Source organism: Arachis ipaensis, chromosome B4, assembly GCF_059453495.1.
Source record: "Arachis ipaensis isolate K30076 ecotype BB chromosome B4, ASM5945349v1, whole genome shotgun sequence".
In the NCBI taxonomy this organism is placed as follows: Eukaryota; Viridiplantae; Streptophyta; class Magnoliopsida; order Fabales; family Fabaceae; genus Arachis; species Arachis ipaensis.
Window position 1 is genome coordinate 122,594,917 of NC_142439.1, and position 23,521 is coordinate 122,618,437.

Here is a 23,521-nt window from a genome sequence, read left to right on the forward strand (position 1 = left end):
TACTCTCAAACACCAAAGTTGCCTCAAACACCAAAGGTACACAACCACCATCAACAGTTTCAAAAATTCAAAATCAGACCAAAAAACCATTAACAAAGCCAGTGGAACCAAGCCAAACAAACTCACTAGTAGAATCCAGCCCACCAAGCCCATCAAGACCACCCAAAACACTAAAACACCATTCATTAATTGAGTTACCCAAGTTTACATTCCATCAACAAACACCATTCATCAGTTTCTAATACCATAATCATGTTATCACTTTTTTACATATTATTCATTCAATGAATACAGGGTACACACCACCAACTCTTTTAACTCATGCTTTACAATATATGATAACCATTAACACTATTAATATAGACACAGCTAATACCAACAATTGGTTAACCAATTTTTTATTCCGGACATCTTCTAATCTCCCAAACCTCCAAGCAATGGAAAGTTTAACTTTACTTCATGATTGTCTCCATAAGATTCTGGTTTCTCAATTGGTTCATCCTGTCCAGTGTCTGCCCACACAAAAAGCCCACACTATCTCTTTCCACTTGTCTGTAATCAAGCAAACATATAACATGCTCAAGCTTCAGGGAAGAAGAACAAGAGAAGAACAGTGAGGTAGGTAGGAGCAATCATAATAACACAAGTAATATTGATAACTCACATTATAATTAGAACAACCAAAAATGGTTTATTTGGGTTTGAATCTGTCCTAGACCACCTAAGAACTGGCCGGCAGCCGCAACCGCACTATTCCGGCACCCCAGATCTTCTGCTCCTGCTTTGCGTTCTCGTCTGATGGTCACTGGACGGTGAACTAATAAAGCTTCCAGCTCTAGTGCTCCTACTGCCCATCATGGATATTCACTTCCAGCTCCAGGAGCAACAGCAACAACAAGAATGAGAAGAGAACGATGAAGAAGAAGAAGAAATTAACTTACTGAACATTTGAGAATTTAAGGTTAAATATAGAGGGAGGGACCACATTGAGTATAACTTGAAACTGTGCCAGCTCAACTAGCCGTTGGCACCATCCAGCGTGGCAAAATGAGGCCACGTCAGCGTCTTGATGATGACTCATCACCGGAAAGCTGTCCAGGGACTATTATGGTGCCTGGAGCTATTTTTAGAGGATTACAATGGTGTAATTGAGATCTCAGGGATCACATTGAGTAACGACCCGAATCTCAGGGACCATTATGGGGATTTACTCGAAGAAAGAAGCTTGCTACTTGGAAGAAAGGTTAAGAACAAAATGAGGGGTCCTTTAGGTGCAGTCATAGGAAGATACTCATCAAGTGATGGAACCACCCCAGTTGGTGGGATCATAAGGCACAACAGAAAATGCAGCGACATTGATGTTCTTGTTATCTTCATAGCATTCTAGATTTCCATGATTGTAAACTCCAGCTTTGGTTTCAACCAGGGCAGCCCTTTGATATACCCCGATTTTGTGGTTTATCTTGTACTTATTTTGGGGGATTTTATCAACTTTTCTCACATTTATTCAATGAAATAGCATGGTTTTGCAATTCTCCCTGAATTTGTGCTTAAGTGTGAAAACATGCTTTTTAGGCCTTAAAATAGCTAAATTTAATTCACTTTAATCCCATTCGATGCCTTGATATATTTGTTGAGTGATTTCAGGTTCATAAGGCAAGTATTGGATGGAAGAAGTGAGGAGAAAAGCATGCAAAGTGGGAGAACTCATGAAGAAATGAAGGAACCATAAAGCTGTCAAGCCCAACCTCTTCGCACTCAATCGATCATAACTTGAGCTACAGAGGTCCAAATAAGGCAGTTCTAGTTGCGTTGGAAAGCTAACATCTGGGGCTTCGAAATGATATAAAATTTTCTATAGTTGCCATACGTCTAGGGACGCGCACGTGCACTGTACGCGTGCATGCCGATGATGGCACATGCTTCACTAAAGAGCAACTCGTGGCCAGGGATTTGTAGCTCATTTTGGGCCCAATCCAACTCATTTCTGATGCTATTGAATCCAAGGATTGAGGGGAGAATGAACCAAGTAGTCATAGTTTAGTTTTCATCATGTTTTAAGGTAGAATTCTAGAGAGAGAAGCTCTCCCTTCTCTCTAGAATTTAGGGTAGTTTAGGTTAATCACTCTCAAATTCATCTTTCAATTCTTGTCTTGATTTCAATTCTCTTTATGTTTTAGTGTTCTATTGTCTTAATCTTCTTAGTTTCTCTTGTTAATTTCTTATTTTACTCTCTTTTATGTTTATGAACATTGTTGGATCTTAATTTTCTTTAATGCAATTTTATGTTTCCATGCTTTTCTATGTTTATCTTCATGGTTATTGTTGATTTCTTGCTTATGTTAGTCATGGGTTTCTTTAATTCTTGCATTTTGTGATGTTTACTTTTCTTGCACACTAGGTGTTTGATAGAATGTTTCCTTTAGTTTTTGAGTAGTTTTCTTTACTCTTGGCCTAGGCTAAGGGAATTGAGTGACCTTGAGTCATTGGGTCTCAATGATTTAGTGATTTGAGAATTCTTGGTGATCAATTTGATACCCATTGACACTAACCCACTACTAATCTAATTAGTAGATAGGTTGGGACTTATGAGTTGATGTGATCAAAGCCATTTGACGTACTTCAAGTCTAGGAGTAGATATTACGTACTTAAGGCTTTTGGAAGTAGACTTAATGAGCTTGGTTCCTCATAATTATTAATATTTGGTTTGTAGACAAGGATGGTGATGTCAATTACCTATGTCTAGCCAAGAGTTCTTTCCATTTCTTTTATTAGTTCTTGTTATTTACTTTCTTGCTTTTATATTTCCTTGCCAAATATCAAATCAAACCCCCCATTGCATTTTCAGAGCCAATAATTGATCACTTCATTGCAATTCCTTGTGAGACGACCCGGAGTTTAAATACTTCGGTTAATTTTCATTGGGGTTTGTACATGTGACGACTCAAATTTTTTATTGGGAGGATTATTTGTTAGTGTAGAACTATACTTGCAACGAGAATTCATTCATTTGAGGAAATTCTATACCATCACAACAAACTCACTCATCAAAATGGCGCCGTTGCCATCAAAAGCGACGCGGACGCGCATAGTACGCGGACGCGTGCCTGACCGAGTTGGCGACCGGCGCAGACGTGCCAAGTACGCCTGCGCGTCAGTGCGGGCACAGAATAGGCACAAATATGGCACAACTCTCTGGTTTTTGTACCAGGAGTGTGAAATGCACCACCGACGCACGCGCGCACAGCACGCTCGCGCGCGGATGCCCGTTTTTTTTTTAAAGATGCTTAGAACAAAAACAGGGCACTCTCCTAATCTACAAGCATTCTAATATAACCAAAATTAAATTCAACAACAAATCTTTTTGGTTTTTGAAAAATTTTCAAACATATTAAAAATAAAACTTATACTACAAGCAAAATGCAATTCAACAACAACTAAACTAATCAAAACAAACTAAGAAACAACCAATCAATCAAAGTAAAATGTATAAGAGTATAGAAAATAACAAAAAATACCTACAATGGCAACTCCAATCACTTATTAACCAAATCTAAAAGAGAGTGGAAAGAGTTTACCATGGTGGGGTGTCTCCCACCTAGCACTTTTAGTTTAAGTCCTTAAGTTGGACATTTGGGAAGCTCCTTGTTATGGTGGCTTGTGCTTGAATTCATTTTGGAACCTCCACCAATGTTTGGTTCTCCATTGTGCTCTAAAATTTCTAATGAATTGCAACAAGTCTTGATGGAGTCCTTCACAAGCTAAGGGTTCCCAAAATTGATCCTCCTATATACCCGGATCCCAAATCTTGTTTCTACACCCATCTTCAAGTTGATCATCACAATTCCAATCGGGTGAGAAGTGATCCGAATTCTCAAGTAAACACCAAAGCATCTTCCTAGACCCCTTTAGTTGAGAACTATACCAACCATTGCACTTAGACTTTAAGCTTCCAACCATAAGGAATCTTGATTGGTATTTCTACCCACTACTCAATTTCCTTTTGTTCTTAACCCCACAAAAAGCTCTAAGTTGCCCATCATTTTCAATCAAACCATATTCAAGTGGGAAAGTAAAGATTAGAGATAAGAATTTTACCCACTTGAATGTTATGTTGGATGGCGACTTAGGAAGGGACATCTCCAATGGTCTTGTAAGTTCCATTCCCTTGTGCTCTTCTTTGAATACCTCCACCTCTTGGCAAGCTTCTTCAACTTCAACCTCTTCCTCTTGACAAAGTTCTTCACATTCAACCACTTCTTCACCAACTTCTTCTAGCTCTTCCCCACTCAAAGGATCATGTGTTGGTGTGAGATCATCTTTAAGAGAAGGATTTGTTGTTAGCTCACCTTCTTCCAATTCTTCATCATTCATTATATGCTTAGGAGGTTGCGCATTACCCTCCTTAACATCATCTTCAAGTTCAATGGAAGAAAGTTCAACAACTTCTACAAAATCATCAACAACATCACTTGGTGTGGAAGTGCTCTCAAGTTTGAAAATCCACCTCTTGTTCAACCTTGCCTTGGCTTTCAACCACTTCTTCTTCATTAACAATCTCTTCACTCTCCAATTGTTGCAAGACATACACCATCTCCTTGTCCTCATCTTGGGATTCCAAAATCTCCTTCATACTCCTCTCTTCGGTTGATTTCTCACATTCATCCGTAGAGGTACCTTGCTTGTTGCATGAGTCCCATGAGTTCAAGTTGGCTTTAATTTTGGCAAGGTTAGCCTCGATAACTTCATTCCTCCTCTTTTGGGCTTCCTCTTGCTCCTTTTGACGGATTATTTCTTGAAGCCGATCCATTGCTTCCTTGAGACGATCCATTGGCTCTTGGATGGATGGGTATGGGTGTTCTTCCATGGAGGGTTGTGGTGGAAAGGGAAATTCATTATGTGGTTGAAAGTTATCCTACATGGGAGGTGATTCATCTTGGTAATAGTATAGAGGTGGTGGTTCTTGAGGGTATTGGTGGTGGAATTGGGGTGGTTCTTCATATGGTTCACAAGGTTGTTGGTATGGTGGATATGGGTTGGGGTCATATGGAGGTGTTTGGTGAAAAGGGGCTTGTGAGTAAGGTGGTTCAAAATTATGTTGAGGAGGTGGTTCATAGGCATATGGTGGTGGTTGTTGACAATCACAATAAGGGTCAGCACATCCATTAGATTGATATGCATTAGGATTAGAATTATACCCATAAGAAACTGGAGGCGGTTGTTGCCAAGAAGGGTGATCAATCCTTTGAGACTCCCTCCATCCTTGATTGCTCCATCCTTGATGCACATCTTCATTGTAGCTCTGGTGCACGAAATCGTGATTGTTTCTTTCCTTAGTAACGGCGCCAAAAACTTGGTACGCACATTCATAATCTTAATTCTTCTTCACAACTTCACACAACTAACCAGCAAGTGCACTGGGTCGTCCAAGTAATAAATCTTACGTGAGTAAGGGTCGATCCCACGGAGATTGTTGGCTTGAAGCAAGCTATGGTCACCTTGTAAATCTCAGTCAGGTGGATTCAAATGGTTATGGGATTTTGATAATTAAAACATAATTAAAATATAAAATAGGATAGAGATACTTATATGATTCATTGGTAGGAATTTCAGACAAGCGTGTGGAGATGTTTTGTTTCTTCTGATTCTCTGCTTTCCTATTGCCTTCATTCAATCCTTCTTACTCCTTTCCATGGCAAGTTGTATGTTGGGCATCACCGTTGTCAATGACTACATCCCATCCTCTCAGTGAAAATGGTCCAATTGCGCTGTCACCGCACGGCTAATCATCTGTCGGTTCTCGATCATGATGGAATAGGATCCAGTAATCCTTTTGCGTCTGTCACTATGCCCAGCACTCACGAGTTTGAAGCTCGTCACAGCCATCCCTTCCCAGATCCTACTCGAAATACCACAGACAAGGTTTAGACTTTTTGGATCTCAAGAATGGCCGCCAATAATTCTAGCCTATACCACGAAGACTCTGATCGTGAATCAGGAGGCTAAGAGATATGCATTCAAGCTTGTTTTCATGTAGAACGGAAGTGTTTGTCAGGCACGCGTTCATAAGTGATAATGGTGATGAGCGTCACATAATCATCACATTCATCATTTTTTGTGTGCGAATGAATATCTTAGAGAAGAAATAGGCTTGAGTTGAATAGAAAAACAATAGTACTTTGCATTAATTCATGAGAAACAGCAGAGCTCCACACCTTAATCTATGGTGTGTAGAAACTCTACCATTGAAAATACATAAGTGATGAAGGTCCAGGCATGGCCGAATGGCCAGCCCCCTAAACGTGATCTCAGAACACAAAATTATTCAAAGACTAACCAGAGATATAAAATAAATCACTAAAAGTAGTTTTTATACTAGACTAGTAACTAGGGTTACAGAAAATAAGTAAATGATGCATAAATCCATTTCCGGGCCCACTTAGTGTGTGCTTGGGCTGAGCATTGAGCTTTTATGTATAGAGATTTCTTTTGGAGTTAAACGCCAGGTTGTAACCTGTTTCTGGCATTTAACTCTGATTTGCAACTTGTTTCTAGCGTTTAACGCCAGAATATGGCAGAAAGTTGGCGTTGAACGCCAGTTTGCATCATTTAAACTCATGCAAAGTATGTACTATTATATATTTCTGGAAAGCCCTGGATGTTTACTTTCCAGCGCAATTGAGAGCGCGCCATTTGGGTTTCTGTAGCTCCAGAAAATCCACTTCGAGTGTAGGGAGGTCAGAATCCAATAGCATCTGCAGTCCTTCTTCAGCCTCTGAATCAGATTTTTGCTCAAGTCCCTCAGTTTCAGCCAGAAAATACCTGAAATTACAGAAAAATACACAAACTCATAGTAAAGTCCAAAAATATGATTTTTATTTAAAAACTAATAAAAATATACTAAAAACTAACTAAATCATACTAAAACATACTAAAAATCAATTAGGATAAAAAGAAGAGAATATACTATAAATTCCAAAATATCAATGAAACTTAGTCCCAATTAAATGAGCGGGACTAGTAGCTTTTTGCCTCTGAATAGTTTTGGCATCTCACTTCATCCTTTGAAGTTCATAATGATTGGCATCTATAGGAACTTAGAATTTAGATAGTGTTATTGATTCTCCTAGTTCAGTATGTTGATTCTTGAACATAGCTACTTTATGAGTCTTGGCTGTGGCCCTAAGCACTCTGTTTTCCAGTATTACCACCGGATACATACATGCCACAGACACATAACTGGGTGAACCTTTTCAGATTGTGACTCAGCTTTGCTAAAGTCCCCAATTAGAGGTGTCCAGGGTTCTTAAGCACACTCTTTTTTTGCTTTGGACCTTGACTTTAACTGCTCAGTCTCAAGTTTTCACTTGACACCTTCACGCCACAAGCACATGGTTAGGGACAGCTTGGTTTAGCCGCTTAGGCCAGGATTTTATTCCTTTAGGCCCTCCTATCCACTGATGCTCAAAGTCTTGGATCCCTTTTTACCCTTGCCTTTTGGTTTAAAGGGTTACTGGCTTTTTTTGCTTGCTTTTTCTTTTTTTTTTCTTTCTTTTTTTTTCTTTTATTTTTGCCATTTTTCTTTCTTTTTTTTTTGCAAGCCTTGTTCTTCACTGCTTTTTCTTGCTTCAAGAATCAATTTTATGATTTTTCAGATTATCAATAACATTTTTCCTTTTCATCATTCTTTCAAGAGCCAATATATTTAACATTCATAAACAACAAATTCAAAAATATGCACTGTTCATGTATTCATTCAGAAAATAAAAATTATTGCCACCACATCAATATAATTAAACTAATTTCAAGGATGAATTCAAAATCATGTACTTCTTTTTCTTTTGTGATTAAAAACATTTTTCATTTAAGAAAGGTGATGGATTCATAGGACATTCATAGCTTTAAGACATAGACACTTAGACACTAGTGATCATGTAATAAGACACAAACATAAATAAACATAAAGCATAGTAGACGAAAAACAGAGAAAAAATAAATAGACAAAGAGATTAAGGAACGGGTCCACCTTAGTGAGGGTGGCATCTTCTTCCTCTTGAGGAACCAATGGTGTTCTTGAGCTCCTCTATGTCTCTTCCTTGTCTTTGTTGCTCCTCCCTCATAGCTCTTTGATCTTCTCTAATTTCATGGAGGATAATGGAGTGCTCTTGGTGCTCCATCCTTAGTTATCCCATGTTGGAACTTAATTCTCCTAGGGAGGTGTTGATTTGCTCCCAATAGTTTTGTGGAGGAAAGTGCATCCCTTGAGGCATCTCAGGGATTTCATGATGAGGAATTTCCTCATGCTCTTGTTGAGGTCCATGAGTGGGCTCTCTTGTTTGCTCCATCCTTTTCTTAGTGATGGGCTTATCCTTATCAATGAAGATGTCTCCCTCTATGTCAATTCCAACTGAATTGCAGAGGTGGCAAATGAGGTGAGGAAAGGCTAACCTTGCCAAAGTGGAGGACTTGTCAGCCACCTTGTAGAGTTCTTGAGGTATAATTTCATGAACTTCCACTTCCTCCCTAATCATGATACTATGGATCATGATGGCCCGGTCTACAATAACTTCAGACCGTTTGCTAGTAGGAATAATTGAGCGTTGGATGAACTCCAACCATCCTCTAGCTACAGGCTTAATGTCCGGTCTTCTCAATTGAATTGGCTTGTCTCTTGAGTCAACTTTCCATTGAGCTCCTTCTACACATATGTCCATGAGGACTTGGTCCAACCTTTGATCAAAGTTGACCCTTCTAGTGTAGGGACGTGCGTTTTCTTGCATCATTGGCAAGTTGAACGCCAACCTTACATTTTCCGGACTAAAATCTAAGTATTTCCCCCGAACCATTGTAAGCCAATTCTTTGGGTTTGGGTTCATACTTTGATCATGGTTCCTAGTGATCTGTGCGTTTGCATAGAACTCTTGAACCATTAAGATTCCGACTTGTTGAATAGGATTAGAGAGAACTTCCCATCCTCTTCTTCTAATTTCTTGTCGGATCTCCGGATACTCGCTCTTTTTGAGCTTAAAAGGGACCTCAGGGATCACCTTTTTCTTGGCCACAACTTCATAGAAGTGGTCTTGATGGACCTTTGAGATGAATCTCTCCATCTCCCATGACTCAGAGGTGGAAGCAATTGCCTTCCCTTTCCTCTTTCTTGAGGTTTCTCTGGCCTTAAGTGCCATTAATGGTTATGGAAAAATAAAAAGCTACGCTTTTACCACACCAAACTTAAAAGGTTTGCTCGTCCTCGAGCAAAAGAAGAAGGAAAATAGTAGAAGAAGAAAATAGAGGAGATGGAGTGGAAGTGTATATTCGGCCAAGGGGGAGAAGTAGTGTTTGTGATGTGTGAAAATGGAGTAGTGTTAAGGGGTTTATATAGGGGTGGGGGGGTAGGTTTCGGTCATTAGGGTTGGGTTTGGGAGGGAAAGGAATTTGAATTTGGAGGTAGGTGGGGTTTATGGGGAAGAGGTATGGAGGTGATTGGTGAAGGGTATTTGGGGAAGAGTGTTATGAAAGGGTGTGAAGAGGAGAGAAGAAGAGGTGGGGTAGGTGGGGATCCTGTGGAGCCCACAGATCCTGAGGGGTCAAGGACTTAGCATCCCTGCTCTATTTAGGCGTGGAAAACGCCCTTAGAATGCATGTCTGGCGTTAAACGCCAGCTTGCTGCTTGTTTCTGGCGTTTAACGCCAGCTTTTCTCCCATTCTTGTCGTTAAATGCCAATTCCATGCTCTGTTCTGGCGTTAAACGCCAGTCTGGTGCTTGTTTCTGGCGTTTAACGCCAGCTTGATGTTTCTTTCTGGCGTTAAATGCCAGTTTGATGCCTCTTACTGGCGTTTAAACGCCAGTAAGCTCTTCCTCCAGGGTGAGCTATTTTTAATGCTGTTTTTCATTCTATTTTTGATTTTTCAGTAGTTTTTGTGACTTCACATGATCATCAACCTAAAGAAAACATAAAATAGCAATGGAAAAGAAATAAATATAATTAAATAACATTGGGTTGCCTCCCAACAAGCGCTTCTTTAATGTCAATAGCTTGACAGTGAGCTCTCATGGAGCCTCACAGAAAATCAAAGCAATGTTGGGGCCTCTCAACACTGAACTTAGAGTTTGGTTGTGGCCTCCCAACACCAAACTTAGAGTTTGAATGTGGGGGTGTTGTTTGACTCTGTTCTGAGAGAAGCTTTTCATGCTTCCTCTCCATGGTTATAGAAGGAGAACCTGGAGTCTTAAATACTATGTAGTCTTCATTCAACTGAAGGACCAACTCTCCTCTGTCAACATTAATCACATCCTTTGCTGTGGCTAGGAGGGGTCCTCCAAGGATGATGGATTCATCCTCATCCTTTCCAGTGTCTAGGATTATGAAATCAGCAGGGATGTAAAGGCCTTTGACCTTTACTAACACGTCCTCTACCTGTCCATAAGCCTTTTTCATAGATTTGTCTGCCATCTCTAATGAGATTCTTGCAGCTTGTACCTCAAAGATTCCCAGTTTCTCTATTACACAAAGTGGCATGAGGTTTATCCCTGACCCAAGGTCATACAGAGCCTTCTCAAAGGTCATGGTGCCTATGGTACAAGGTATGAAGAACTTTCCGGGATCCGGTTTCTTCTGAGGCAATGTCTGCCTCATTAATATACTCAGTTCATTGGTGAACAAGGGGGGTTCATCCTCCCAAGTCTCATTACCAAATAAACTGGCATTCAACTTCATGATTGCTCCTAAATACTTTGCGACTTGCTCTGCAATGGTGTCTTCATCCTCTTCAGAGGAAGAATATTCATCAGAGCTTATGAATGGCAGAAGGAGGTCCAATGGAATCTCTAGGGTCTCTGTATGAGCCTCAGATTTCTTTGGTTCCTCAAAAGGATACTTCTTTCTGTCCAGAGGACGTCCCAAGAGGTCTTCCTCACTGGGATTCACATCCTCCTCCTCCTCTGAGCATTCGGCCACACCAAGTAAGGTTATGGCCTTACACTCTCTCTTGGGATTTTCTTCTGTATTGCTTGGGAGAGTACTGGGAGGAGTTTCAGTAATCTTCTTACTCAGCTGACCCACCTGTGCCTCCAAATTTCTAATAGAGGACCTTATTTCATTCATGAAACTTAGTGTTGTCTTAGATAGACCAGAGACTATGGTTGCCAGGCCAAAATGGCTCTGTTCAGAATTCTCTGTCTGTTGCTGAGAAGATGATGGAAAAGGTTTGCTATTGCTAAACCTATTTCTTCCACCATTATTATTGAAGCCTTGTTGAGGCTTCTGTTGATCCTTCCATGAGAAATTTGGATGATTTCTCCATGAAGGATTATAGGTGTTTCCATAGGGTTCTCCCATGTAATTCACCTCTGCCATTGCAGGGTTCTCAGGATCATAAGCTTCTTCTTCAGAAGATGCTTCTTTAGTACTATTGGATGCAGCTTGTAATCCATTCAGACTCTAAGAAATCATATTGACTTGCTGAGTCAATATTTTGTTCTGAGCCAATATGGCATTCAGAGTATCAATTTCAAGAACTCCTTTCTTCTGAGGCGTCCCATTGTTCACACGATTCCTCTATGAGGTGTACATGAACTGGTTATTTGCAACCATTTCAATGAGTTTCTGAGCTTCTGCAGGGATTTTCATGTGAAAAGATCCTCCTGCAGAATGGTCCAATGACATTTTTGACAACTCAGATAGACCATCATAGAATATACATATGATGCTCCATTCTGGAAGCATGTCAGTAGGACATCTTTTGATCAGTTGCTTATATCTTTCCCAAGCTTCATAGAGGGATTCTCCTTCCTTCTGTCTGAAGGTTTGGATTTCCACTCTAAGCTTGCTCATCTTTTGAGGAGGAAAGAATTTGGCCAGAAAAGCACTGACCAGCTTATCCTAAGAGTTCAGGCTATCATTAGGTTGTGAATCCAACCATGTTCTAGCTCTGTCTCTTACAGCAAAAGGGAAAAGCATGAGCCTGTAGACCTCGGGATCAACTCCATTGGTCTTGACAGTGTCACAGATTTGCAAGAATTCAGCTAAAAACTGATGAGGATCTTCCATTGGAAGTCCATGAAACTTACAGTTCTACTGCACTAGAGAAACCAATTGAGGCTTAAGCTCAAAATTGTTTGCTCCAATTGTAGGAAGTGAGATGCTTCTTCCGTAGAAGTTAGAAGATGGTGCAATAAAGTCACCAAGCATCTTCCTTGCATCTTCACCATTGTTATTATTTTCGGCCATGTCTCCTTCTTTTTCAAAAATTTCTGTCAGGTTTTCTCCAGAGAGTTGTGCTTTAGCTTCCCTTAGCTTCCTCTTCAGAGTCCTTTCAGGTTCCGGATCAGCTTCAACAAGAATGTTTTTGTCCTTGTTCCTGCTCATATGAAAAAGAAGAGAACAGAAAATATGAAATCCTCTATGTCACAGTATAGAGATTTCTTATGTAAGTAGGAGAAGAGGAGAATAGAAGAAAGGGGAACAGAAAAATTCGAACACAGGGGAGAAGAGGGGCTTCGAATTTTGAGTAGAAGAGGAATGTTAGTAGATAAATAAATAAAAAGAGATGCGAGGGGGGAGAATTTGAAAATTAAATAAAATGAAATAAAAATATTTTTGTTTTTATTTTAAATATTAGTTGTAATTCGAAATTTAAGAAGGAAAATAAAATAAAATTAAATTAAAATTTAAAACAAATAGTTAATTAAAAAAGAATTTTGAAAAAGTGGGGAAGAGTTTTCAAAAATTAGAGAGAGAAAGTTAGTTAGGTGGTTTTGAAAAAGATAAGAATCAAACAAAAAGATAAGTGATGAGCGGATATTTTATACGCTTTTTGGGGATAATTTCATATAGTTTTGAGTATGTTTTAGTTAGTTTTCAGTCTATTTTTATTAGTTTTTAGGAAAAATTCATATTTCTGGACTTTACTATGAGTTGTGTATTTTTCTGTAATTTCAGGTATTTTTCTGGCTGAAATTGAAGGAGCTGAGCAAAAATCTGATTCAGGCTGAAAAAGGACTGCTGATGCTGTTGGATTCTGACCTCCCTGCACTCAAAGTGGATTTTCTAGCGCTACAGAACTCGCAATGGCATGCTTCCAATTGCGTTGGAAAGTAGACATCCAGGGCTTTCCAGCAATATATAATAGTCCATACTTTGCACAAGAATAGACGACGTAAACTGGCGTTCAACGCCAGTTCTCTGTCCAATTCTAGCGTCCAGCGCCAGAAAAGGATCAAAAGCTGGAGTTGAACGCCCAAACTGGCATAAAAACTGGCGTTCAACTCCACAAATGGCCTCTGCACGTGAATTGCTTAAGTCTCAGCCCAGCACACACCAAATGGGCCCCAGAAGTGGATCTCTGCATCATCCATCATAGTCTACTCATATTTTGTAACCCTAGGCTACTAGTTTAGTATTTAAACAACTTTTAGAGACTTATTTTGTATCTCATGACATTTTAGATCTAAATTTTGTATTCTCTGACGGCATGAGTCTCTAAACCCCATTGTTGGGGGTGAGGAGCTCTGCTGTGTCTCGATGAATTAATGCAAGTATTTCTGTTTTCCATTCAAACACGCTTGTTCCTATCTAAGATGTTCATTCGCGCTTAACTGTGATGGAGGTGATGATCTGTGACACTCATCACCTTCCTCAAATCATGAACGTGTGCCTGACAACCACCTCCGTTCTATATACGATTGAATGAGTATCTCTTAGATTCCTTAATCAGAATCTCCGTGGTATAAGCTAGAACTGATGGCGGCATTCATGAGAATCCGGAAAGTCTAAACTTTGTCTGTGGTATTCCGAGTAGGATTCAAGGATTGAATGACTGTGACGAGCTTCAAACTCCTGAAGGCTGGGCATTAGTGACAGACGCAAAAGGATAGTAAATCCTATTCCAACCGGATCGAGAACCAACCGGTGATTAGCCGTACTGTGACAGAGCGCGTGAGCGTAGTTTTCACTGGAAGGATGGAAGGTAGCCATTGACAACGGTGATCCACCAACACACAGTTTGTCATAGGAGGACGTGTGTGCGTGAACAAGAAGACAGAGGAAAGCAGAGATTCAGAAGACAAAGCATCTCCAAAACTCCAACATATTCTCCATTACTACATAACAAGTAACCTTTAATTTATGCTCTCTTGTTTATTTGCAAATCAACTGATAAACATAATTGACTTCCTGACTAAGATTTACAAGATAACCATAGATTGCTTCAAACCAACAATCTCCGTGGGATTCGACCCTTACTCACGTAAGGTATTACTTGGACGATCCAGTGCACTTGCTGGTTAGTGGTACGAGTTGTGAAAAGCGTGATTCACAATTTCGTGCACCAAGTTTTTGGCGCCGTTGCCGGGGATTGTTCGTGTTTGAACAACTGACGGATTGTTTTGTTGCTTAGATTAGGAAAATTTTTCTTTTTGGTTTAGAGTCTCTTATTATTGTTCTTGGTTAAAAATATCCTTCTTTAAAACAAGTGTTACATTTACTGCCTAGTTGGCTAGAGCATTAGTCCAAGCCCATGGCAGTTGGGTACACTCTTTTTAAAAATCTTTTTCATAAATAATATTTTCTCTATTAAATCCTGTGCCAAACTTTAAGTTTGGTGTTTTCTTATTGATTTTCCTTAAAATTTTCGAAAAATTATTCTGGTTTTCTTGTTGATTTTCTTGTTGAAAATCATTTTTAAAATTTTTGAAAAAAATCATAAAAGAAAAATGAAAAAGATTTGATTTTTAAAAAAATTTTTGAAAAGATAGGATTTTTAAATTGAAAATTTGATTTGACTCATAAGAAACAACTAGATTTTAAAAACTTTTGAAAAAGTCAACTCAAATATTCGAATTTTATGAGAAGAATAAGGGAAAGATATTTTTTTTATTTTTGAATTTTTAATGAAGAAAGAGAAAAACAACAAAAATGACACATAACATAAAAATTATGGATCAAAACACACAATGCATGCATGAACACTTTGAATGTCAAGATGAATACCAAGAACACCTTGAATGTCAAGATGAACACCAAGAACTTTATTTTTGAAAATTTTTAAGAAAAGACACACATGCAAGACACCAAACTTAGAAATTTTCAAACTTTAGACACTAACAAATTGAAAATGCATATGAGAAATAAGAAAAGATACAAAACATGAAAATGCAAAGATCAAACAAAGAAGATCATCAAGAACAACTTGAAGATCATGAAGAACATTATGCATGAGTTTTTGAAAATTTAAAGAAAAATTACAAAGATGCAATTGACACCAAACTTATAATTTGACACTAGACTCAAACAAGAAACACAAATTTATTTTTGGTTTTATGATTTTGTTAATTTTTTTTTTGGATTTTTTGAAAATTAATTGGAAAAGAAAAATAAGGATTTCAAAATTTCTAATGAGAATTCCAGGAATCATGCAATGTTAGTCTAAAGCTCCCGTCCAGGAATTAGACATGGCTTACTAGCCAGCCAAGCCTTTAGTGAAAGCTCCGGTCCAAAACACTAGACATGGCCAATGGCCAGCCAAGCTTTAAGATACAAATCAGGCATACAACAGCTGAATTGATGAAAATCAAAAAAGCTCTTGTGATGATGAGTTGAAACCTCGGTCTAAAAGATTAGACATGGCTTTACAGCCAGCCAGATATCAACAGATCATCATGAAACTCTAGAATTCATCTTCAAAATTTTAAAGCCATAGAATGATTTATTTTTTAAAATTTTTTTGAAAATTTTTCGAAAATAAAAAGAATAAAAACAAAAACTTAAAATTAAAATAAAATTACCTAATCTGAGCAACAAGATGAACCGTCAGTTGTCCAAACTCGAACAATCCCCGGCAACGGCGCCAAAAACTTGGTGCACAAAATCGTGATTGTTTCTTTCCTTGGTAACGGTGCCAAAAACTTGGTACGCACGTTCATAATCTTAATTCTTCTTCACAACTTCGCACAACTAACCATCAAGTGCATTGGGTCGTCCAAGTAATAAACCTTACGTGAGTAAGGGTCGATCCCACGGAGATTGTCGGCTTGAAGCAAGCTATGGTCACCTTGTAAATCTCAGTCAGGTGGATTCAAATGGTTATGGGATTTTGATAATTAAAACATAATTAAAATATAAAATAGGATAGAGATACTTATGTGATTCATTGGTAGGAATTTCAGACAAGCGTGTGGAGATGCTTTGTTCCTTCTTATTCTCTGCTTTCCTATTGCCTTCATTCAATCCTTCTTACTCCTTTCCATGACAAGCTGTATGTTGGGCATCACCGTTGTCAATGGCTACATCCCGTTCTCTCAGTGAAAATGGTCCAATTGCGCTGTCACCGCACGGCTAATCATCTGTCGGTTCTCGATCATGCTGGAATAGGAACCAGTAATCCTTTTGCGTCTGTCACTATGCCCAGCACTCGCGAGTTTAAAGCTCGTCACAGCCATCCCTTCCCAGATCCTACTCGAAATACCACAGACAAGGTTTAGACTTTTCAGATCTCAAGAATGGCCGCCAATAATTCTAGCCTATACCACGAAGACTCTGATCGTGAATCAGGAGGCTAAGAGATATGTATTCAAGCTTGTTTTCATGTAGAACGGAAGTGTTTGTCAGGCACGCATTCATAAGTGATAATGGTGATGAGCGTCACATAATCATCACATTCATCATGTTCTTGTGTGCGAATGAATATCTTAGAGAAGAAATAGGCTTGAGTTGAATAGAAAAACAATAGTACTTTGCATTAATTCATGAGAAACAGCAGAGCTCCACACCTTAATCTATGGTGTGTAGAAACTCTACCGTTGAAAATACATAAGTGATGAAGGTCCAGGCATGGCCGAATGGCCAGCCCCCTAAACGTGATCTTAGAACACAAAATTATTCAATGACTAACCAGAGATATAAAATAAATCACTAAAAGTAGTTTTTATACTAGACTAGTAACTAGGGTTACAGAAAATAAGTAAATGATGCAGAAATTCATTTCTGGGTCCACTTGGTGTGTGCTTGGGCTGAGCATTGAGCTTTCATGTATAGAGACTTCTTTTGGAGTTAAACACCAGGTTGTAACCTGTTTCTGGCGTTTAACGCCAGAATAGGGCAGAAAGCTGGCGTTGAACGCCAGTTTGCGTCGTCTAAACTCGTGCAAAGTATAGACTATTATATATTGCTGGAAAGCTCTGGATGTCTACTTTCCAACGCAATTGAGAGCGCGCCATTTGGGTTTCTGTAGCTCCAGAAAATCTACTTCGAGTGCAGGGAGGTCAGAATCCAACAGCATCTGCAGTCCTTCTTCAGCCTCTAAATCAGATTTTTGCTCAAGTCCCTCAATTTCAGCCAGAAAATACCTGAAATTACAGAAAAATATACAAACTCATAGTAAAGTCCAGAAATGTGATTTTTATTTAAAAACTAATAAAAATATACTAAAAACTAACTAAATCATACTAAAAACAATGCCAAAAAGCGTATAAATTATCCACTCATCAAGCTCCCATTTCCTACAACATAATTTGAACCAAACTCATAGCCAAAAGGATGAGAATTCATAATAGCAAAAGAAAATAAAAACAAAACTAGTAAGAACTAATAAAAACTAACTCCTAAAACAAGCAAAAACTAGCAAAGAAGCATATTAACATATATACAATAGCCAGTGACATAACACCATTGCAAATCCCCGGCAACGACGCCATTAATTTGATAGCAAAAATTGTTGTTGGTCTAGATTTTCTTCATAAAGAAAAGAATCACTTTGTTGTAAGCATAGCTCCAAACTAACAAACAACTCTCACATCAAATTAAAATATGGTTTTGTCACCAGTACAAATCCCAATAAAAATTAATCAAAGTATTTAGACTCCGGGTCATCTCACAAGGAATTGCAATGAAATGGTCAATTATTGGCTATGAAAGTGCAAGGGGGGTTTGATTTGGTGATTAGCAAGAAAATAAATGACAAGGAAGTAAAGAGAGCAATTAAAGAGAATCAATTAATAAAGAGAGACATTCATGGCAAGGTTTGAGATCATAGGCTTTCCATCCTAGTCATTAATCATAACAATACTTAACAAGAATTTATCTTATTTCGTCATCTCCAACATTGAAAGAAGGTGTGAGTTATCTTCCATGAGAGAAAGCCAAACAAGACTAGTTAATCTCAATCTAAATGTACTAATCAACTCACTAATTGGATTAGCAAGATATTAGAGTCAATGGAAATAATATTAACTAACAACTCTAGATCACCAACATGAGTTGGGTTTTCATGACTCAAGATTGCCTAATTACTCTTTCCAAGCCAAGAATGCTCAAAATCTACTCTAAAGCCCAACCAAGCATTTTGTCAAACACTTGGTGGGTATCAAAGGAAAGCATAGTAAATGTGCAAGAATAATAAAATCTAACAACTACCAATGGCTAGAAAAGTAAATCAACAGCTCAAATCATCAATAAAAGAAACATCAACATTAAATTTCATCAAATTTAAACAAGATCCAACATGAATATTCATAAACCTAAAAGAGACATAAAAGTAAAATTGACAAGAGAACTAAGAAAAATAGAGTAATAGAAACAAGAAATTGGAAAGGAAACAAGATGAAATCAAGAAATCATGCCTAGATCTAAGATGGATTAACCTAACCTAATTCTAGAGAGAAGAGGGAGCTTCTCTCTCTAGAAACTAACCTACATGATGCTAATGCTACAAAACAATTGCTCCTCCCTTACCCAAGCTTGAATTCTGCATGAAATAGTATTAGAAATGAGTTGGATTGGGCCCAAAATGCTCTAGAAATCGCTGGCCACGATTTCACTTTAGAGAACCACGTGCTCAATCGGCATGCACGCGTACATGGTGGGTGCGCGCCCCTATACGTCAAGAAATTATAGCAAATTTTATATCATTTCGAAGCTCCGGATGTTAGCTTTCCAATGCAACTAGAACTGCCTCATTTGGACCTCTGTAGCTCAAGTTATGGTCGATTGAGTGCAAAGAGGTCAGGCTTGATAGCTTTACGGTTCCTTCATTTCTTCATGAGTTCTCCCACTTTGCATGCTTTTCTCCTTACTTCTTCCATCCAATACTTGCCTTATGAACCTGAAATTACTCAACAAACATATCAAGGCATCGAATGGAATTAAAGTGAATTAAAATCACCAATTTTAGGGCTTAAAAAGCATGTTTTCACATTTAAGCACAAATCAAGGGAGAATTGAAAAACCATCCTATTTCATTGAATAAATGTGAGAAAAGGTGATAAAATCTCCCAAATTAAGCACAAGATAAACTACAAAATCGGGATTTATCACCCTTTGAGGTAAAATTTTCAACTTTGTATTATTTTGCGTTTTTTTTTTAATTCTTTTATGGAGCTTCTGTTGTTGAAAAATTGCATTTCCTTTGAAGTGTGAGGTTTCGTAAATGGAATTCTTTTTTGGCACTTTTTTTTATTCCTCACTTATGGAAGCCTTTGTAATGGATAACTAATTGTTGATCATTTATGCATTTTGTTGAGTAGTTGTTTTCTTCCATGAGGTAATAGATTTTATCAATTTATGATTATTTTAGTTTTATTTTTCTTTCTGGGGTCTAGAATTAAATTGGTATATAATTGTTAAAAAATATGTTGCATGTGTTCCTTTCTCTAAAAAATGAATGTTGGTATACTTCAAATAAATGAACTTTTCATTTAACCAAATAAAAGTGTTAGTTACATCATTGATTTTATTTTTTTCATAATAGAAATTATCTTTGTATCTGTCATTATACATTCTCTTTTCGTTATTACTATTGTGTAATTTGTGATCACACACCTACCAAGGCCGATTGTGCTTGTTATTGCTGCCATTGTCATTGTTTTGTAGTCTCTAGTCTGTAATAACTGCTATTGTGACTTAATAGGCTTACTTATGGATTGAATTACAAAGGAAATGTGTGTGGGGACAAGCATGCAGGGCTTCACGAAGTTGAGCTATTATACTGGCTAAATCCTAATCAGGTATATCAAAGTGGATTGAAGGATTGCAAGCTAAAATTGGTCGACGCTCGCAGCATATGTTTGTTGGACTGCCCTGTACCTTCTGAAGATTCACTTAATTGGGTGTGTGATTATTCCAAAGGAGACATTCGTCTTAGTATGGATGATTGGATTGATAGCAACTATAATTATTATGAGTACCTCACACCAGAAATGAGAAACTCCTCTCTTCAACTTCAGGTCCCTGTTATCCTGTCATATTTCCTAGTGTAAATGGTAAGGAAGACATTGTCAATAACATATATATTACAAGTTTTTAAAGTACCTGATTCTTAGATAAAAAACTTTTGTCTAGTTTACTGGACTTGCCAATTCATTGCTCGTGCATCAAATGTGTCACTAAATCATTGGCAGCAGATGGGTGGAGTTAGCATTAATGAAGACATTGTTATTGATAAGTCTATTCACAAGTACATCAACTTTCGGTCAGCTGTCTTATAGGTTAACTTTTTCAACCATCTATATTCCTTAAAATGCATGAATACTTCCATTTCTTGCAAGCACCCTTGAAGATATAAACATGCCACTACAAAAATATACTGGTAAGATGGCAAAGAAATAGTGTTGAAATGTTCAATTGACAGTTGGTTGATATGCAAAAAAGTGTCCTTGGCAGCATGAAATGCAGGAATAGAATACAATTGAGTATAAATTAGAAGTGGCTGTTGATATGCATTCTGTTTAGAATCTTGAAACTCTACCTGTTTTCACGTTATCAAAAATCTTTTGTATGAAACTATGAGTTGTACCCTTTAGTATGTCCTATCATTTAGCATCATGCCATGGTAGAATTTTTGTGTGTAATAATTGCTTTTATTTATAGAGATACATGACTGACATAGGAAAGTCATGGCCTGTGCTGATTGTTTGTGGGGGGATTATTACCTCTGTTTCTATCCATGATTTGGCTGCTGATAATTCGGTATTTTGTCACTGCAATGCCTTGGGTGACAGTGATTTTCTTTAATCTCCTAATGGTATCAGTCACAATGTTCTACTACCTGAAAGGTTAGGATCTCTGTTGTATGTTGAGCTCTTTTATTAACCAAAATTACCATATTTTCTCAAGTTGATGGTTTTTTTACCCTATTATTTGCAGTTGGATGGATAGAAAATAATGCTATTTCTCCATCATTGGTGAGCATGATCCCTACATTCATGTATTTGGGAGGGTAAGTATTGTTGGCTCATTAGTCATTCCCCGGTTATTTTATGATCTTTGTATTGGTGGTTCTATCGTGTAAATCTTATAAACAGGTTTTATTTTTAGGAGCTGACTCATCTACGCATTGGCAGTTTAGCACTATAATGATGTCATTTATAACAATTGTTGCAATTCTGACATCAATTGCTATTGTCCAACGCATCTTTATGGGAACTTCTATTCTTAAGGCAAGCATAAATTCATTCAACATTTCTAAGTTACAGTATGGTGATTACAGCAATGTTCAAGTCATTAGTAACTGTGAAATGAATAATGATGATGTAACATTGTTTATGCCATGTTAGAAAACCAATTTATCCGGTGAAGTTTGACCCACCATGAGGTGCACATCATCAATGCCAACAAAATAAAAAGAAACAATAATAATTTAGGTGAAGCTTGTTCTTCACACCGTGCCATTATTGTAAGCTCGTACAGTTGTACCCCAACATGACGGGATTTGACACTCACCTTCTCTGGATACAATGAGCCGTCATCCGATGAGACACATCGCATCAAAATACATCTAAGAATCCATTTAGAAAGAATATAAATATCGTAAGACGATGAACGGGTGCGAAGTGGCCATGTCATTGATCCGTTCAGGTAGCCAATGCTCTCTAACCGCCCTGAACATCTATCCCGATCTTGCCTATAGTGTATCCGCATATGTCCAATGGCGAGGCATGGATTGTAGTAAAAGTTATGGAAATCAAATTACCCGTTAAATGACCAGTAAACATGGGTGTTATATAAGTAAAAGTTAACGGATTAATGTTTATGGATTACGGTCTACAGATTAGGGATTTATGTTAAAATATGTTTATTTCAAATTAATCAAATATCTAAACAACATATATTTCTAATCTGATATTATTATGGTTATAATTATAATTATTATTCTAAAAGGTAGTTTCTAAGGATATATTAGAACACACTTTATACATATTGATTTGCAGTACACAGTAAACAAATAATTGTTTTGGTTTAAGGATTTACTATATATTGGTTTAGGGTTCGTGGGTTTAGGATTTAGTATTAATGGTTTAGGTTTTATGGTTTATGATTTAGGGTTAGTGCGGTTGCGTAGTATGTAGAGTTGATGGTTCAGGGTTCAAGATTTAGGGTTGGTGGGATAGGATTTATGGTTTGTATTAAATAATATGTTCGAGTTATGTGTTATAGTTTAGGGATTTAGGATTCTTGTTTTAGAGTTTAGGGTTCATGGTTTAGGATTCCTGGTTTAGGGTGTGAGAGTTAGGGTTTAGGGGTTAGAGTTTATGATTTAGGGTTCAAAGTGTATGGTATACTATATAGTGTGTGATTTTTAGGGTTTATGGTTTAGGGTTTAGATTTTATGGGATAAAAGATTTATGTTTTATATTAAATAAGGTGTTCATGTCATGTGTTATAGTTTAGGGTTTAGGATCCTTGTTTTAGGGTTTATGGTTTATGGTTTAGGATTCATGATTTAGGGTGTGGGAGTTAGGATTTAGGGTTTAGAATTTATAGTTTATGATTTAAGGTGTATGGCATACTATGTAGTGTGTGGTTTTTAGGGTTTATGGTTTAAGTTATATGGCATACTATGAAGAGGTCATTGCTGTCAATGATATTCAAGACCAGGCCCAGGATGACTGGTCCTTTCCAAAGATCGGCGTCATAATCAAGGACTTGATGAAGGGCCTTGTTGAAAAAGTTCAGGTTCGGTTTAACCACTTGGTATGGTATATCACTCTTCTTGTATGTGTCACGTATCTTAAACGGTTTAATGTGTGTACTTTAACAGAAGACTTCGAAAAGGAGACGGCGGGCATATTAGTTGGTGCAAGCCATGAAAATACCGTCATCATACTGGACTTCGACAGGGAGATGGATGAACAGTCAACCCCACGGTCTATGAAAATTGGTTCAGGCATCGCAAGTGAAATACCTGTAGCCCCGGATTCAGCTGGAAAAATTACTCCACCTGTGAAAGACACCGACTACATCATGCGAAAGTTGTTCTACACACCACCGTCGGCAACTAGGAAAGTGAAATGGTCAAGACCCGGTGAAGGACTATAATGATCTGTGCGGATGGACTCAAGCAGCGGGAAGTCAACTCAATCAATGAGCAAGAAGGTAAACATGTCGCTAATTTATATACCATTTAAAATGAAAATAAAAAGTTAATTAAGATAACAAGACTTTTTTTATGGCATTCTAAAGTTATATATTGGGTTGTCACCTTAGGCATAGAATCGTCATACAATATGTAAGATGCCACTACATGACA

General features: G+C 37.8%; 1 non-coding gene and 1 pseudogene across 1 annotated transcript; both read left to right on the forward strand.

Moving 5' to 3' along the window:
* Positions 1 to 1,255: 1,255 nt before the first annotated feature.
* Positions 1,256 to 21,548, forward strand: LOC107636828 (choline transporter protein 1-like; annotated as a pseudogene).
* On the forward strand, positions 11,722 to 11,829 carry LOC148569042 (small nucleolar RNA R71). Its single transcript, XR_015882134.1, has one exon. It is a non-coding gene; the product is annotated as a small nucleolar RNA R71 (small nucleolar RNA).
* Positions 21,549 to 23,521: the final 1,973 nt, after the last annotated feature.